Raw genomic sequence first — 19,128 nt, forward strand, 5'->3', positions numbered from 1 at the left:
AACCATCCCATCTGTGGGAGTGTTTTCATGCATATTTGTTCCTGCTATCGTAATGTGATGAAGCTAGCATCATTAGCATTAGCTAATATGTTTACTAATGTCTGCGTTAGTATTATTAACTTACAAAGGCATTCTTTTTGTATTGTTCCAGTTTCACATATTCCTCAGTAAATTCCCCAAAACGTCACAGTAGAGTTTTTGAGGCTGTTCAGGTGATTGTAGAGCGAGCTTCCGCAGCTTGTGGGTCCATGAAGATGACTTTTGTTTAGTTTGATTTGATTGTAATGCCGTGTTACAGACACCGTTTGGAAACAATTAAGGTATGTGAATAAACATTTGTCAAATCTTTCTGTGAAAAAAACTCATTTCACAACGTATATATCTGCAAATTAAAGTCTGGTGCGGCTAATTTATGGATTTCCCCCCCGCCCCCTCTTAAAATTTAGTTTGTGCAGCCTATACCGGTGCGCTCTGTAGTCGGGAAAATACGATACTCCTTCATCCAAACGGGAATATAAGAACATCCTATTAGTGGGGATCCCAGTGAGAGCAGACATTGTAGAGTGAGTGAATGTTTTATTATGTTTATAGTTTGTATTTCTTGCTTAGCACTTAGCAATACAGCTACATGATGCTTAATTCACTGAAGCTGGAACAATTAAGCACACAGCTTCTCAAAGTTTTTGCTCATCCTTCTTATATTTAGACTAAAAAATACAAAGTTCTGGATTATCCTTTATCCAAAGTAATCTTTGTTGTCTTCCATGATTTTATACTGTTTTTGTTGCTGAAAACAAAAGCAAACATTGTGATACATCCGTGAAATAATACGCCACCCATCCATCCATCTTCTTCCGCTTATCCGAGGTCGGGTCGCGGGGGCAGCAGCCTAAGCAGGGAAGCCCAGACTTCCCTCTCCCCAGCCACTTCGTCCAGCTCCTCCCGGGGGATCCCGAGGCGTTCCCAGGCCAGCCGGGAGACATAGTCTTCCCAACGTGTCCTAATACGCCACCGTATGTGTAAAATGAGCAAAATACATAAATATTAAATATTTTGATTAAAGTGCCAGTTACTACATTACATGTTTACTTACAGCATGTATATAAAACGAAGATGGAGGTGTTTGGATGATTTTAGAGCGCTTTATCGGCGGAATAGAGGGACTCTAATTGACTCCATTGTTACCTGACTTTTGCAAACGTTTATTTACCAGTTAGAATGCATAAAGAAGAAGAAAACATAGGTGTTCTTGTCTTACATAAGGATTGTAAATGATGAGCAAAAATTCCCAAAAAATAGAACATAAATATTTTTAAATGTTTACATTTTTCCAGAGAAACAACTAACAATTTGCATTCACATTGTTGTTACAATAAAATATACATTCAATGATAGCTAATGTTAGAAGCTAAACTTTGACAAATAGCTGTCAACAAACACAACTGAGTGTCCTTATGTGTTACGTAGGGTGTATTTTAAGTACTCAAAGCAGGGGCATAATGCTTTAAGACAAACATTGAGAGTGTTTTAACCAGTGGCGGGCCGTGCGTTTCCCACCTAGGCCTTCAGTGATGTCCGACTTCAATGATTACCTCTCAAAATACCATAATTTATGTCCCCGCATGACCATTGCTGGAGAAATACTATACAGAAACACATTTACTGGGCATTGAATCACCACCAACAGTGTACAAAAAGGGGTTATTTTCTGGCACATTTAAAAATTAATAAACCTGCATCAGCAATTAAAACATCGTCTCACAAGATGTAGTTTCTCTTTAAATATCCTTCTTGAAAATGGCCTTGCAAATACATGTGATGTCTTGTCTAATCATAAAAGATGCAGACGAGGCGTGTTGGCTGAGTTCTTAGTTTACTCCACAGCGTGCTCATCAAAAACATCCCACTGCATGTCTAAATTCAACAACCTAAACGGGGCTACTGCGCATGCTCTTCACTACTGTGGCATGCTGGGTAATGGAGTTCTTATGTTACCTAGCTCATAACATCACAATATATATCTGCCTTAGGCCAGTTAGAAGGCCTTACTGATAACAACTTGTGATCTGATTGGCTATCGCAACTGTCTATCAAGAGTCCCCGTTCACTTACAGTGCACGGACACCCGCATTGTTGATTCTGAAGGCCTCCGGCAGATTTGGTACAGCATGGCAACATAAGCTAGCTGAATTCTGATTGGATATAAACTCTAACACAAAAACAACAGCGCTGGAAGGAGCATAATATGACATGAAGAGAATATGAATACTTTTAGATATTTAGGGATAGTAAATAAAACAATACTTATATCTTTAATTATGATCATGATTTCTGGTTATGTTAAGCCAGCATAGAAGCCTTTGCTGGCCCTGACGGCACACCACTGGTTTTAACATTTCATCTCTGTGCTTGGTTTGGTCACTTGAGTTGTAAGTGTAAACAAACTACACAGAATTGAAAAAATTGCTAGTAAACTTTTGGGACAACCCCAGAAGCCTCTGGCCCACATTTACACTGACAGGATGAGGAGGAAAGCTCAGAGGATTGTGGCAGACAACTCACATGCTCTGTGCTGTCAGTTTGAGCTTATGGAGTCAGGGACTCACTATAGAGCACCACCGGCCAAAGGTCCTTTTTAAAAGTGTTTTATTTCGAATGCCATTGCCATTCTCAATGCAGAGTAAACAAATCCACACGTTTGACCTCAACTTCTCTACTCTTTTTAGATCTTAACTCGGGATGTCCGATAATATCGGACTGCCGATAAATGCTTTGAAATGTAATATCGGAAATTATCGGTATCGGTTTCAAAATTATCAGTATCGGTTTCAAAAAGTAAGTTGTCAAAAGTTGTCACTTTTGTTTTATATTTTAGGGGAAACTGAGCTTCCCTTGCAGTTTTAGAAAAATTGCTACTACTGGAGACTCGTTTTTAGAGGCTCTATACTTCTGTCACTCAATGTCCGCGACTAACAGAGAAAGCTATAGCAAGCCTGAGGTCCAGGGCTGGGTGGTATACCGGTATTACGAGTTATACCGGTATATTTTAGAAAGAGATATATTTGAGACAAAGCCACCTATACCAATATTTTTTGTTGCTGTCTTTGTTGCGGCCGTTTGTTCTTCTCTGCACCTGACGGGCACAGCTCAGGCCATAATCTGCTTTCAACCTGTTCCGTGTTTACGTAGGCTTCTCTGACGCAAAATAACGTGACACAACAACATTTTCAAAAAATTATGGCGGCTACGGTGTCGAGTGATGCAATGCTTTGGTCAGCGACTGCATTTGGCTATTTCTGAGTGACTACAGCTTTATTTACACATACACCAATTTGCTTGAGAACCTATATTGCTCCTTGTAGCGACTTTATCACTAATCTCATCTGTTTATGTTGTTCGGTTCTGTTAGCGAATTAGTAGCAGCTAGTGAACGAAATGAACGAAAACTGCTTTGACAGAGTAATGGCTAACTAATTACTTTATAAAAAATACGCAACATGTTACATTACTACGCACAAAAAAAATAATCTGAGTACTCTCAACACTGGTTATCGAGCCATGAAACACTTAGGCACCCTTAAAGGATAACTGCCCTTTTTTAGGAATACAATAGCAATAGGAGAGACTATTCATCCCTGAACACCATGGAGTTCATGTAGGCTTAATGATGCAGTTACATTATTATATCAACTATCAGAGACCGCTTCAGGAAACTCTTCAATTAACATAATGTAATGTTTTGCTGCTTCAACACAGCTCAATCAACACATCCATCCATCCATTTTCTACCGCTTATTCCCTTTGGGGTCGCGGGGGGCGCTGGAGCCTATCTCAGCTACAATCGGGCGGAAGGCGGGGTACACCCTGGACAAGTCGCCACCTCATCGCAGGGCCAACACAGATAGACAGACAACATTCACACTCACATCAACACAGAAAAAGGTAAAGTGAAATAACAGACAGACAGGGCTTTGCTGTCCGTAACACACACACAAACACACACACACACCACAAAATGAGCTAACGTTACGCTAAAAGCGAATTAGCCTTCACCTCAAGCCAGGACTGCGAGCGAGCTGAGCTGCAGTTTATGTTTCTAGAACATCAAGGGGCTCATAGTGATGTTACTAGTAGTTGACTGGGAGGTGTTTATTATAATTTGGGGACAGTCCGCGGCATTATGCTTACCTGCTAAACAGCTACATGCTCATCACGACGAGCACTGACTCCATGCGCTCTGAAAACGCACTGCTGATTGGCTGTTACCGCTCTGAATACGCACTGCTGATTGGCTGTTACCGCTTTGTGTGTAACCAATCAGATGGTTGTGTGGGTGGGACAATGCTGGGTGCTGCGGAGTGCTGACAGAGACATAGGCAGTAGAAGCGGATCAGCTTGTTAAGACTTTAGCTTTGGCGGCTACTTAATATGTTCATGTGGAAACTCGTTCGGTACACCTCCGAACCAAACCGAACCGAAACCCCCGTACCAAAACGGTTCAATACAAATACACGTACCGTTACACCCCTAATTGTTTTATACATATAAATAATCCTAGAGCTAAAACGACGTCCCTGCTGTCTGTGCCGTCTCCTTCCTCCTGTACACGTAACATATATTGTAGGATACAAAATAAGTAGCCACTGGCTGCAGTATACAAGTAGCCGTTATCAACAGGGTTAATATTATTTTTTATCTGCGGGGGACATGTTTGTGGCCGCTATTGACTGGTTTTGAGTGCATTTGGCTTGCAGGTAATATTTCAGGATAAACCTAAAATGCGGCGATAATTTTTCTTAACACACGATTAATGATTTTGACCCTCGGCCCGTATAAAAATAGCTAGCAGAACTGCACAAAGACAGGAGGACATTATGGAAATCCCAGATCTAAAGCCATTACAAGTCTGTCTCCGGACAAGAGAAGACAATTTTACCTTCAATTGCTGTGAAACAACATGATTGGAGCGAACACTGAGTGTGCATTGCTGCTTGGATTGAGGAGAAGCTCCACGTCCATACTCGGATTACAGTTAAGTGCATTGAAAACATAAAATGTAGACTATTACTTGAACTGCTTTAGTAAGATGGAATATACGCTCAGCAGATACAAAGAGAGGAAATTTAAAGTTACTTTTATCTGAGATTTTTGTCAAAACATGTCAAGTCTTTTTTTAAACCAGTCACACACGTCCGGGGCGGCTTCACAATAATAGTGCTACGTTTCACATCCGGTCTAACCAACAAAACAATGAACAATGGTCTTACAATACAATCATGTTATTCTGTTATTCTGTGATATTTCTATCTAAATAAATATTTTCTGGCACATTGAAATTAAGTGTATTGTTATGGCAGCGGCAACATGACGAAGGAAGACTGTCTATGAACAATCTCGTCTTCTTCTTCACTACCACTGAGACTAGGTTTAATATTGCAGGCATGGTCGCCACTGCCCTCTGCAGCCCACATCGGGTAATTACAGCTCACTACACAATATTTAAAAAAGTACCAATGATTGTCACACACACACTAGGAATCATTTTTGGTGATTTAACCCCCAATTCCAACCCTTGATGCTGAGTGCCAAGCAGGGAGGTAATGGGTCCCATTTTTATAGTCTTTGGTATGACTCGGCCGGGGTTTGAACTCACAACCTACCGATCTCAGGGCGGTCACTCTAACCACTAGCCATCGCTATGGTACATTCTTTTATAACCTGTTCTGATTGATAGTCCGCAATTGCAGAATGTTTAACAGGCTGAATATTACATTTTATTAATAAGGAGCTAGAGAAAGTTAAAACATTGTCATGCAGATATATGAATGCCATTAACTTGCACTACTGTGCAGAATTTTGAGGCAATAGTTACATAAGCTCACTCCACTCATCACCCTGCAGAAGAAAGCAATAAGGGTCATTCATAAGGCAGGATGCAGGGATCACACAAATACATTTTTCTTACATTCAAAACTACTGAAATTTAAAGATCTTGTGGAATTACAAACTGTACAAATTACATATAGAGCAATAAATAATTCACTGCCTGGAAATGTGCAAACGTTTTTCACTGAAAGGGAAGGGAGTTATAATTTAAAAGGTAATTTCAATCATAAAATTAGGAATGTATGCACAATACAATCCTTTTGTGTTTCAATATTTGGGGTTAAACTATGGAACAGTTGGAATGCGGAATTAAAAGAATGTCCAACCTTGATTTTGTTTAAAACAATGATACAAATACATTATTTTCAATATGTACAAGAATGAGGGTTTCTAACAATCACAACGTGTTTACATTATTATTATTATTCTAATTATTTGGGTAGTTATTTACTTGTTATTGGTTGGTGTTACAATCAATTATTACTTGTATCCATGTGACTATATGCAGTATGTGTATATTGTACTGTATGATTGTGCCAAAGAAAATTTAGTAAAGTGGGTAAAATATTATTGATAATATATTGTAATAAGACTGGTAAATGTATTATTGTATATAATAATAATAATAATGATGATAATAAAGCTAGTTATTTGATTTATCAAAAAGGGGTGGGAGTAAATTAGTTTCACTTGTTCCCTCTCCTTTTTGGATATGAAAAAACCTAACCATTATGTATTGTTTTTATTTTGTATGTGTTTACATTATGAAATATCTGTTTCTATTTCTGTACCTTACTGTAATGTTATCAAAATGATTTCCTTTTGTTGATATTTCTTTATTTTGCTTTTGTTTAACATGTCCAAAATAAACTACTAATAATACTAAATTGTACAACAGGTAAAGAACAGAATATCAAAAACATGTATTCATATAGAAAAATAATGTGGATTGTTACAATCCACATTATGTGTTACTAATCCGTAAAACTGCAATCTAAACATGGAAGTGCATCTCCTCTCTTCCAAGTGCAAGTGCTCCTAAAGAAGGAATACCAATTCTGTATTCCTACAAAATAGAAAATCTGGCAAGATTCCAAGTAGGGCGATATAACGATATACGCGATATATCGCGGGTTTGTCTCTGTGGGATATAGAATATGACTATATCGTGATATTCGAGTATACGCTACTCACGCAGTTGCTTTTAGCTGCTGGCATTACACTACAGGCTCTCCTCTCTCTTTCCTGTATCTACTTCTCACAGACAGACAAGCGCACCTTCTTACACACGTCACATACTGTCACGACATACGTCACATACGTATAAGCCCTTGCGCAGCAAAGAGGTAGCAGCATGGGTAACGTTAGCTGTGATGCTAGCGCAGCCGTGCGAGTGGTAATAAGAGAGAGAGAAGGTGCGAATCTGGTAACAAATGAAGGAATAATTAATTTCCCCAAAAAACAGCAGGGGGTCCATCGTCTGGCGGTGGTTTGGCTTCAAGTGGGAATATGTTGAACAGACAATCGTAATTTGTCAAGTGTGGGGCAAAAGCGTTGCTATAAAAAGTAGCACTACTGTTAATATGTAGCATCATTTGAAAAGTCACCTGCTAGAGAATGAAGAGTGCTTACTCCGCATGTCAACATCTCCGTTCGGTGCCACACGCCCACACCATCAAAATGCCGAGGCAAACATTACCAGATCAACACCGTATGAAAAAAATAGTGTTTTTTTTAGTTGTGATTTCCTTCTATGCATGAAAGTTTTAAAGTAGCATATATTAATGCAGTATGAAGAAGAATGTTTTAATGTAGACACATAGAATCATCATACTGCTGTGATTGTATGCATCAAGTGTTCATTCAAAGCTAAGGCAAAATATCGAGATATATATCGTGTATCGCGATATGGCCTTAAAATATCGCGATATTAAAAAAAGGCCATATCGCCCAGCCCTAATTCCAACACACTGCAGGTATCTTTTTGTATTCTCTTTAAAAACGCGTTTATATCCTTTTCGTGTTGTGCTGTTTCAAAAAGTATAATGTTTAAAAACATGTCATTCAAGCAAATTATTTGTCTACTCATGGTATTACAAATTTAAAAATTATCTGTCCAGGGTACACTTATTAATGATGAAAAATGATATATTTGTGCAATTAATGATTAACTATGAACAAAATGTTATTAATCGCAATTAAATATTTGAATCATTTGACAGCCCTAATATATTGGGCAGTTCACCTTTAAGTGGTTTAAGTTAGTTTTTCCTCTAAGGTTATGTTTTTCTTATTTTTTTGAGAAGTGTTGTACATTCTTGGGTCGCAGATTATAGTTTGCTTTGTACATAATTTTAGCTATTTGAAAATGTACAAAATCATTGAATTTCAATATTTTTGATTCAATAAATAAAGGGTTTGTATGTTCTCTGTATTCAACTTTATGTATTATTCTAACTGATCTTTTTTGTAACACAATTAATGAATAAAGTGTACTTTTGTAGTTATTTCCCCATATTTCTGCACAATAACTCAGATATAATAACAGCAGGGAGCAGTAGAGAATATGGAGTGAATTTTGGTCCAGAAAGTATTTTTGCTTTATTCATTATTGATGTGTTTCTTGCTACTTTATCTTGTATATTTTTTACATGAGGTTTCCAGTTCATTTCATCATCTATTATTACACCCAAAAATGTGTTTTCTTTTACCCTTTCGATGCCTACTCCGTCAGTTTGTGTTTGTGTTTGATTTTCCCTTCTACTGTTACTGAATAACTATATTTTAGTTTTACTGCAGTGGGCAGTGTGGGCAGTGGGCAGGTCTACATGGACCTGCACGGGCAGAGAGACGTCCCCGCCCTCCACGAGTCTCTCGCTGCCTTGCGGGCAGGTTTTGGATAACCAAAGGCTAAGGGAGTCAACCCTGACATCAAATCCGGAGCCGGAGTCCCTAAGGCGGTCTGACCTTGTCTTCATAGTCATTCCGTCAACTCCTGCGATGCCGCTGGTGCCAAGATGTATCGGTTTTACCTTTCCCTTGGATCCATCAGCTGCGTGGAGAGGGGGTATCTGCTTCATGGGCAACAGCTTATTCTCCATACCACCTTGCCCAGGCTGGCGCCCTGGAGAGGACACTCCAGCTTCGCTGCAAAGCGTCGAAACAACACGGGAAGCAACAGTTACCAGTTATAAGCCATCCGCTTGATTGGCGTAGAGCTGGCGCCAGGGGTTGCTTTCGTCGGTGGGAGAAAACACCACGTCTCATTGGACAACTACCGCCCGCCTCAAGCTGGGCAGCCCCCAGCCAAATAGGTGTTGTCCCGCCACAGTCCGCCTGCCTTACTGGGTGCATAGGGCTTAGGGTACGAGTATCCGACAAGTGGACTGCGATTGCTGCACCAGGCAACAACAGAAGAAATTCAAATTCAACAATGAAAACTTCTCCCCTCAAGCTGGGCACATGGAATGTCAGAATAATGACACCAGGACTGTCCGACGACCTCCAGGCCATCAGCGATGCCCAGAAGACCTCAGTCATCAACGATGAACTTGTGAGACTGCAGGTTGACATTGCCGCCTACAGGAGACGCGGCTTGCCGACTCTGGAACTCTCAGAGAAAATAACTTTACGTTCTTCTGGCAAGGGAAGAGTGCCGAGGAAACCAGAGAGTATGGCGTTGGATTTGCTGTCCGGAACTCTCTACTGGGAATGATAGAACCCTGTCAACAAGGCACAGAAAGACTGCTATCACTCCGTCTCCACACCACCACTAGGCCCGTCAACCTGATCAGTGAATACAGGAATTTGGAACATCCCACAGGTGCGCAGGCTAATTGGGAACAGGTGGGTGCCATGATTGGGTATAAAAACAGCTTCCCAAAAAATGCTCAGTCTTTCACAAGAAAGGATGGGGTGAGGTACACCCCTTTGTTTGATCCGGCCCTCACTGACTTGGGACCATTGCAAAATTATGTGCGTCCCAAAGTCACCAGCTTTGGCGTCACTATAGACAGCGATTTTAAACTTGACAAAAAAGTCAATGGCGTTTTAAAATCGTGTTTTTATCATCTTTGTCTTTTAGTGAAGGTAAAACCGTTTTTATATTTTAACCTTTTTGAACACGTCGTGCATGCTTTTATTTCAAGTCGCCTGGACTACTGCAATGCACTTTATGCTGGCATTAGCCAAAAAGCTCTCTCCCGGTTGCAGTTAGTCCAGAACGCGGCAGCACGACTTTTAACAGGGGCCAGGAGACGCCAGCATATAACCGCAATCCTTGAGAGTTTGCACTGGCTCCCTGTTCATTTTAGAATTGATTTTAAAACCTTGCTGTTTGTTTTTAAAGCTTTACATGGACTGGCACCTCAGTATATCTCGGACCTCATCCAAACTTACAATCCTGCGCGCGCTCTGAGGTCCGAGAGCCAGCTCCAGCTCGTGGTGTCCAAGACGAGACTTAAAACCAGGGGAGACAGGGCCTTCTCTGTGGTCGGCCCTAAGCTCTGGAACACTCTGCCCCTCCATGTTCGAACTGCTCCCACAGTGGAGTGTTTTAAGTCTCGTCTTAAGACCCACTTTTATTCTCTGGCTTTTAACACTACGTGAGTTGTGTGGTCCTCTGTTGTCCTCTGTGTTTTTAAAATTTTGATTTCTATTTACTGTTTTAATTGGTTTTACCCTTTTGAAATTGTTTTTAATCATATTTATTTTATATTGTTTTTAATTGTGTTTAATATTGTTGTGCAGCACTTTGGAAACATTTTGTTGTTTAAATGTGCTATATAAATAAAGTGGATTGGATTGGATTTGTCCACAACTGTGTGAGCAAATAGTCAAACAGTTTAAGAACAACGTTTCTCAAAGTGCAATTGCAAGAAATTTAGGGAGTTCAACATCTACGGTCCATAATATCATCAAAGGGTTCAGAGAATCTGGAGAAATCACTCCACGTAAGCAGCATGGCCAGAAACCAACATTGAATGATCGTGACCTTCGATCCCTCAGACGGCACTGTATCAAAAACCGACATCAATCTCTAAAGGATATCACCACATGGGCTCAGGAACACTTCAGAAAACCACTGTCACTAAATACAGTTTGTCGCTACATCTGTAAGTGCACGTTAAAGCTCTACTATGCAAAGCGAAAGCCATTTATCAACAAAATCCAGAAACGCCGCCGGCTTCTCTAGGCCCGAGATCATCTAAGATGGACTCATGCAAAGTGGAAAAGTGTTCTGTGGTCTGACGAGTCCACATTTCAAATTGTTTTTGGAAATATTCGACATCGTGTCATCCGGACCAAAGGGGAAGCGAACCATCCAGACTGTTATTGACGCAAAGTTCAAAAGCCAGCATCTGTGATGGTACGGGGGTGCATTAGTGCCCAAGGCATGGGTAACTTACACATCTGTGAAGGCACCATTAATGCTGAAAGGTACATACAGGTTTTGGAACAACATAAGCTGCCATCTAAGCGGCGTCTTTTTCATGGACGCCCCTGCTTATTTCAGCAAGACATTGCCAAGCCACATTCAGCATGTGTTACAACAGCGTGGCTTCGTAAAAAAAGAGTGCGGGTACTTTCCTGGTCCGTCTGCAGTCCAGACCTGTCTCCCATCGAAAATGTGTGGCGCATTATGAAGCGTAAAATACGACAGCGTAGACCCCGGACTGTTGAACGACTGAAGCTCTACATAAAACAAGAATGGGAAAGAATTCCACTTTCAAAGCTCCAACAATTAGTTTCCTCAGTTCCCAATCGTTTATTGAGTGTTGTTAAAAGAACAGGTGATGTAACACAGTGGCGAACATGCCCTTTCCCAACTACTTTGGCACGTGTTGCAGCCATGAAATTCTAAGTTAATTATTATTTGCAAAAAAAAATAAATAAAGTTTATGAGTTTGAACATCAAATATCTTGTCTTTGTAGTGCATTCAATTGAATATGGGTTGAAAAATATTTGCAAATCATTGTATTCCGTTTATATTTACATCTAACACAATTTCCCAACTCATATGGAAACAGGGTTTGTATATAAATATATATGCATATTTGTATATATACATATATATGTGTGTATACATATATATATATACATATATATATATACATATATATATATATATATATATATATATATATATATATATTTATATATATATATATATATATATATATATATATATATATATATATATATATATATATATATATATATATATATATATATATATATATATATATATATATATAAACATATGTATATACTGTGTGCATACATATACGTGTGTGTATATATATATATATATATATATATATATATATATATATATATATATATATATATATAGAGAGAGAAAGAGAGAGAGCTTTGGAATAGTAAAACTGAACCACAGCACTTCAGCCTTGATATTTGTCACGTCGGATCCTTATGTTGAAAATCTTCAGGGCCATCAATTGTTATGAATAGATATGCACAATGGAAAGCATGTTTCTAACATGTTTCTTTTGCGTGCCTGTCTGTGTTTCATCGCTATCTCAAGACATAAAACAAAAAAGGTGCATGTACGCTTTACTGGAAGAAAATATCACAATGACAGCAAACACACTAAGGTTGAGGAGACATTTTCTCCAAAGGTGCATCACTCTGTCTCAGCAACAAATATTCCTCCTGGAACAAATGTGCTAAGAGTGTTCTTAGGTACATTTCCTCCACATTAAAACTCTTGAACAACACATGAACACATCAAAGACAGAATGCATTGACTGTCTCTCCTGTTTCTTTTCTTTCTTTTCACACTTAACAAACAAGCAGCACCCTAACTCTGAAGCATTTTGTATTATGTAAATGCACCTTTGCTCCGTTCAATTTGGTTTACACTTGCACAATTCATCAAGGCTGAAGTGGAGTAAAAATATTTGGATGATGTTGCTTTAAACGGAAGAGGTAAGGATATTTCATTAGTTTCAGCCTCCACACCAAACTATCTCAATGTGAGAATGACTTTTAGACAAAGATTGTACACACTGTACATGGATGCACATTTGCCTGTGCTTGATTCAAAAAATCCTTTGTGAAAATGTTCTTCTTTAAGGACATTTTTTAAGAAAAAAGAAGACGAGTGTCATAATATACACAAAAACACAATATTTTTACTCTACAAGATGAATCACTTTTGCACCACTACTGTAAGCATTTTTTTCTAAAAATGTTTAGTGTTGTGCATGCACCAAGATGTTTTAAGATAACAACTTCTATTTTCTACTAATTTGTTGAAATACAATTTTTAAAAAATTCATTACTGCAGAGCAAGTTGTTGTTTGCTATGTGAATGATGTTTAGCTATTTCAAAATGTGCCAGATTGGTGAAATGTTATCTTTGTGATTTTAGGCTTAATTGGTTTGTGTGTTCTCTATAACCAGTGGCATCTCTAGCCATATGAGCCGTGGGAGCGATTGCCCAGGGCGGAGGTCTCAAGTTGGTGCAGCGATTTGTGTCTAATTATTTGCCCTCCTCAGGTGTGCCAGCAAGGGTTGATCAAGGCCTGGCTTGTGTTCGGGCAGCATAGTCCCACTGTCTGCTCCTCTTAATCCAAAACCTTCTGGAAGATCGAGCTACAGCTTCCATGGTGTTCTTAATGGATTTTCTCTTTGCAGCCTCCGTAATACCAAACAGTGAGTAAACTTTGCCACTGTGGCTGCTGACTGGGAGCTAGGGCTGGGCGATATGGACTAAAACTGCCGGTATTTTTAGGCCGAATCGCGATATACTATATATAACTGTATTTCCAACAAAACGAGCAAAGTGTTAAATTTAAACTCAACACAACATTACTGTTTCTACCAGTGTTCTGAAAATTACTTTTGAAAAGTAATTCATTACAGTTACTTGTTACTTAACCAAGGAAGTAATTTATTTACTAATGGGATTACTCTTTAAGAGAAGTAGTTAGCGACGTGTGAAGTCGGTGAGGGTTTCAGTTGAACTGAACGCCCAGAAAACAGTGGAGATGATCATGGACTTCAGGAAAGTCACAACCCCACCATCCCCCCTCACCCTGATTGACTCTCCCACCCCCGTCTCCATTGTGGACTCCTTCTGTTTCTTGGGCACCACCATCACCCAAGACCTCAAGTGGGTGCTGACCATCAGCTCCCTCATCAAGAAGGCCCAGCAGAGGATGTACTTTTTGCGGCAGCTGAAGAAACTTAAGGTGCCGACCGAGATGCCGGTGCAGTTCTACCCAGCCATCATCGAGCCCATCCTCACCGCCTCCATAACCGCGTGGTTACCCGGCGCCACAGTCCGGGATAACCATCAACTGCAGCGCATCGTACATGCTGCTGAGAAGGTTATTGGCTGCAAGCTCCCATCCCTCCAGGACCAGGAGGCGTGTGGGTCGGATAACAGCTGACTCTTCTCACCCTGGACACAAACTATTCTCCCCTCTCCCCTCAGGCAGGAGACTACAGTCCTTCCAGACCCACACCTATATGTTGAAGAGGTTTATTTAGCCTACTAATGTGTATTCATAAATGGTTAATTTATATAGGCTAGTAAGGTAAAGTTTTGTACCTGACAATTTTCGGCTATCTTGCTTCTGCAGCCTTCATCAGAGGTGTCATGTGATGTTAGCGTGACGTCATCTTTGACGTGTTATATGGATTGTTCCATCCCACCTGAAGTGGTGGGATGACGGTGTCCCCTGGTGACACCCTAGTCGAGATAATAAAACCTCTCCTAGGCTAGACAAAGCAAAACTGCAAAAACTCAACATAGCTGGCACAAGAATTAAGCACTGTAAAAGTAGAATCAGACGAGATACTCATATCTCACGACGTAGTCTCCCTATTCACAAAAACACCAGTGGACGTCACAATAGATATGCACAATGGAAAGCAGACTCAACACTCCGGAAACGAACAAACCTAACAGTTGAAAACACAGTCCAGTTGTTATCATTCGTAGCCAAGGCTACAAATTTCCTATTCAGAGGCACCATATACAGGCAGTAGGAAGGTTTTGCCATGGGGGACCCCCTCTCAGCCGTCATGAGTGGTTTCTTCATGGAGGACTTGGAGGCCAAAGCCATGGCCACCGCTCCCCAAGGATGTAGACCAGACCTGGGCATTCTGCGGCCCGCGGGCCGCATCCGGCCCTTTGTGTGTCCCTGTCCGGCCTGCGTGAGGCCAATCGTAAATTACAAAATACATTTAAAAAAGTATCCATGTCGAGTGTGCAATACAACGGTGCTGCTTTTGTTTTGAAAAGCGTTATTTGTAATACTTCCGTGTGGACGTATGTGCGTGCGTGTTTTGAGTTAACGTGAACAGCTGCAATCACAAATTACAAAATAAAATTAAAAACACATCTATGTCTTGCGTGCAATACAACTGTGCTGCTTTTATTTTGAACAGTGTCATTTATGGGCGTATGTCCGTGTGTAACCTGTGAGTGAAGGTGCACAGTGACACATGATGCCCGGTTATCCCCCAAAATGTCAGCTCACGCTAAAAAAAGAAAAGTTGATGACGAATGCCGGGTTTTCAACAAGACATGGACTGCCAAGTATTTTTTTACAGAAATGAAAGGTAAAGCCGTGTCCTTAATTTGTGGTACACAGGTTGCTATGTTGAAGGAATATAATTTGAATCGCCACTACACGACGAAGCACGGGGAAAAATACCGGAATCTGTCCGATGAAGAGCGCTCAAGGGAGGCCCGATGCGTTGACGGCAAAACGGCAAACCCAACAAGGACTTTTTGCCCAATTTCACACCCACAGAGATGCAGCTGTAAGGACAAGTTTCTTAATTTCTCACAAAATCGCCAGAAAAAGTAAGGCGTTTTCTGACGGGAGTTTATTAACGAGTGCTTATTGGACTCTGTTGCGCTCATATGCCCCGAGAAGAGGGGCGCATTTGAGAATGTGTCACTATCCCGACGCACTGTGACGAAGCGGGTTGAGGCCATCGCTGGAAATTTGGAGCTTCAGCTGAAGGACAGAACGGCCGACTTTGACTATTTTTCGCTGGCTTTGGATGAGATCTGTGATGTATGCGACACCGCCCAGCTGTTCATCTTCTTACGTGGGATAACTTCGGACTTTCAAATCACGGAGGAGCTGGCATCCATGCAGTCAATTAAAGGGAGAACCACAGGTAGTGACTTGTTCACAGAGGTAAATGCGTGTTTGGACATTTTAGGACTGATATGGGACAAGCTGGCAGGTGTGACAACAGATGTTTGTCCAAATCTGACAGGGAAAAATGTTGGACTTTTAAAGAGGATGCAGAATAAAGTGACAGAAATTAACCCTGTGCAGAAATTGACATTTTTACACTGTATTATACATCAGGAAGTGTTGTGTAAGACACTGTTAAAAATTAACCATGTTGTTGCTGCTGTAAGTAAAACAGTTAACTTTATCAGAGCGAGAGCAAAAAATCATAGACAATTTGTTGCACTTTTGGAGGAAAATAAGAGTGAACATGGTGACATAAGCTACCACAGCAAAGTCAGGTGGCTCAGCCTGGGCAAAGTTCTGAACAGTGTCTGGGACCTGAGAGACCAGATTCAGAATTTCTGTGGGAAGAAAGGACATGACATCCCAGAACTTTCAGATGAAGACTGAGTGGCTGACCTTGGATTCGCTGTGGATGTGACTGCACTCATGAACGAACTGAATGTCAAACTGCAGCGCAAGGGCCTTTTTGTGCATGAGATGTACAGTGCAGTGACGGCTTTCATGAGAAAGTTGCAGCTTCTCTCAAGCCAAGTGAAGGACAACATTCTGACCCACTTGCCAACACTAAAAGAAGCCACAAGATCAGCCGATCACCTCCACAAATACTCAAGCAAGTTAGAAGCACTGCATGGAGAGTTTTCGAGGCGATTTCAAAATTTCAAAACTCTTGAGAGTGAAATGCACATGGTTTCTTCTCCCTTCAACTGCAGTGTGGACAATGCACCAAGTGATGTTCAGATGGAGCTCATTGACCTGCTGTCTGACCTACCGGTACTTCTGGCAGAGCACTTCAGGTCAGTCTCACTGCTGGACTTTTACTCCTCCCTCAAAGAGGAGAACTTTCCACACCTGAGGAGGCATGCTCAGAGGGTTCTGGTCCTCTTTGGATCCACCTATGTATGTGAACAGACAATTTCTGTGATGAAGTTCAACAAATCCAAACACAGATCCTCTATCACTCTGTCCTTCGCATAGCCACCTCAGACATTCAGCCAGATTTCAATGCCCTTGTTCAAGCCCAGAACAGACTGTATTATTCTCACTGAAGAGGTAAAATGAGGTGGAAAACATAACAAGTTATTGTTTGTTGTATTGCAGTATTTCTATAAACGTGTTAAGTTGTTTGTTGTTTTTCCTTGTTTGTGGAACAAAGTTAAAGTGTGAACAAGTTAAAAATAAATTGCAGTGATTCAATGATTGTTTTTGTTTTCTTATTTCAATTTCACATAGCCTAATATAAATATTTAAGGATTCAGAGTTTAAATAAAACCATCAAAAGCAATCTGCTTTTGTATAAAGTTAAGTTAGGTTAAATGGAATTATTATTATTATTAATATTATTTATCTTACGGTATATCAAAAATAATATTGAGCAAAATGTAACAGAAATATTGTCGATGTGGCCCTCCAGCAGTGCTCGGGTTGCTCATGCGGCCCATGGTAAAAATTAATTGCCCTCCCCTGATGTAGAATGTCCCTCTGGAGGCGCTATGTGAACGACATCCTGGAGAAGATTAAGACCGGCCACACACAAAGACTCACAGACCACTTAAACACCATAGACGAGACGGGAAACATAAAGTTCACTCATGAAGAGGACGAGCACGGATCCATCGCTTTCCTGGACATAACAATCAACCACACTGAGGATGGAAGCATCAAGATGGTTTGGGACGGCGTGGCGCAGTGGAAGAGTGGCCGTGCGCGACCCGAGGGTCCCTGGTTCAATCCCCACCTAGTACCAACCTCGTCATGTCCGTTGTGTCCTGAGCAAGACACTTCACCCTTGCTCCTGATGGGTGCTGGTAGCGCCTTGCATGGCAGCTCCCTCCATCAGTGTGTGAATGTGTGTGTGAATGGGTAAATGTGGAAGTAGTGTCAAAGCGCTTTGAGTACCTTGAAGGTAGAAAAGCGCTATACAAGTACAACCCATTTATTTATTTAATTTAAGATAACAATATACAAAAAACCCCCACACACACATCAATACTTATTATGGACTCAGAGCACCCCACAGCACACAAACTGTCAGTAGTCCGGACCCTATATGATCGTACCAAGGTGATCACAGACAACCATGACAGAGAAAAGGAGGAGGACCACATAAAACAGGCGCTCAAAGCCTGCAACTACCCAAACTGGGCCATAAACAAAGGCAAACGAGAGGTCCAGAGGAACAAGGAGGAAAAAAAGAAGAAAGGTTCTCGGCTTGAGAACCTGGGCATGGTCACCCTCCCATACGTCAGGGGAGTCACAGAACGCATACAGCGAGCGATGAGGAAACACCGCAACAGCACACCAGTGAAGCCGCACATCAAGCTTTGCCAAATCTTAGTACACCCTAAGGATCAGATCCCCCCTGAGAAAAAGTGTGATGTGATATATGAGATCCCTTGCCTAACATGCAATAAAACATACATAGGAGAGACAGGTCGACAGTTCAGCACACGTAAAAAGGAACACCAGAAAGGATGTGAAAAGGAAACATCTGGAACGCTCACCCGTGCAACAAGAATGAAAGCAACGCAGGAAAATCTAAAATCAGCCATTTCAGACCACTGCAAGAGGGAAAACCATCTAATGAACTGGGAGGAAGCCAAGGTCATTAGAATGGAGAGCAACAAATTCCATCGGTGGATCAAAGAGGCGGTTGAAATCAGGAAGCAGGCCCCAAAGACTGGGGCGAAGGAGCTTACCAACTATCCCACAACTGGGACGCAGTCCTGCAGGGCCGCCCCCGGCCGTTTGGTGGACATCCAGACGACAGGGGGCGCCCCACCCTACCCCCGGCGCACACCGGGGGACACCGCCATCCCACCACTTCAGGTGGGATGGAACAATCCATATAACACGTCACAGATGACGTCACGCTAACATCACGTGACACCTCTGATGAAGGCTGCAGAAGCAAGATAGCCGAAACATGTCAGGTACAAAACTTTACCTTACTAGCCTAAATAAATCAACTATTTATAAATAGACCCACAC

The 19,128-nt window shown here is 41.0% G+C and overlaps 1 protein-coding gene and 1 pseudogene across 1 annotated transcript in view; one reads left to right on the forward strand and one right to left on the reverse strand.

Moving 5' to 3' along the window:
- Positions 1-19,128, reverse strand: part of opcml (opioid binding protein/cell adhesion molecule-like) — a 384,261-nt gene that overhangs the window by 308,674 nt on the left and 56,459 nt on the right. The gene's annotated exons all lie outside the window — the stretch shown is intronic.
- LOC140679020 (general transcription factor II-I repeat domain-containing protein 2A-like) lies at positions 14,921-17,115 on the forward strand (annotated as a pseudogene).

The sequence above is a fragment of the Nerophis lumbriciformis genome, linkage group LG09 (genome assembly GCF_033978685.3).
Source record: "Nerophis lumbriciformis linkage group LG09, RoL_Nlum_v2.1, whole genome shotgun sequence".
NCBI classification, from domain to species: Eukaryota; Metazoa; Chordata; class Actinopteri; order Syngnathiformes; family Syngnathidae; genus Nerophis; species Nerophis lumbriciformis.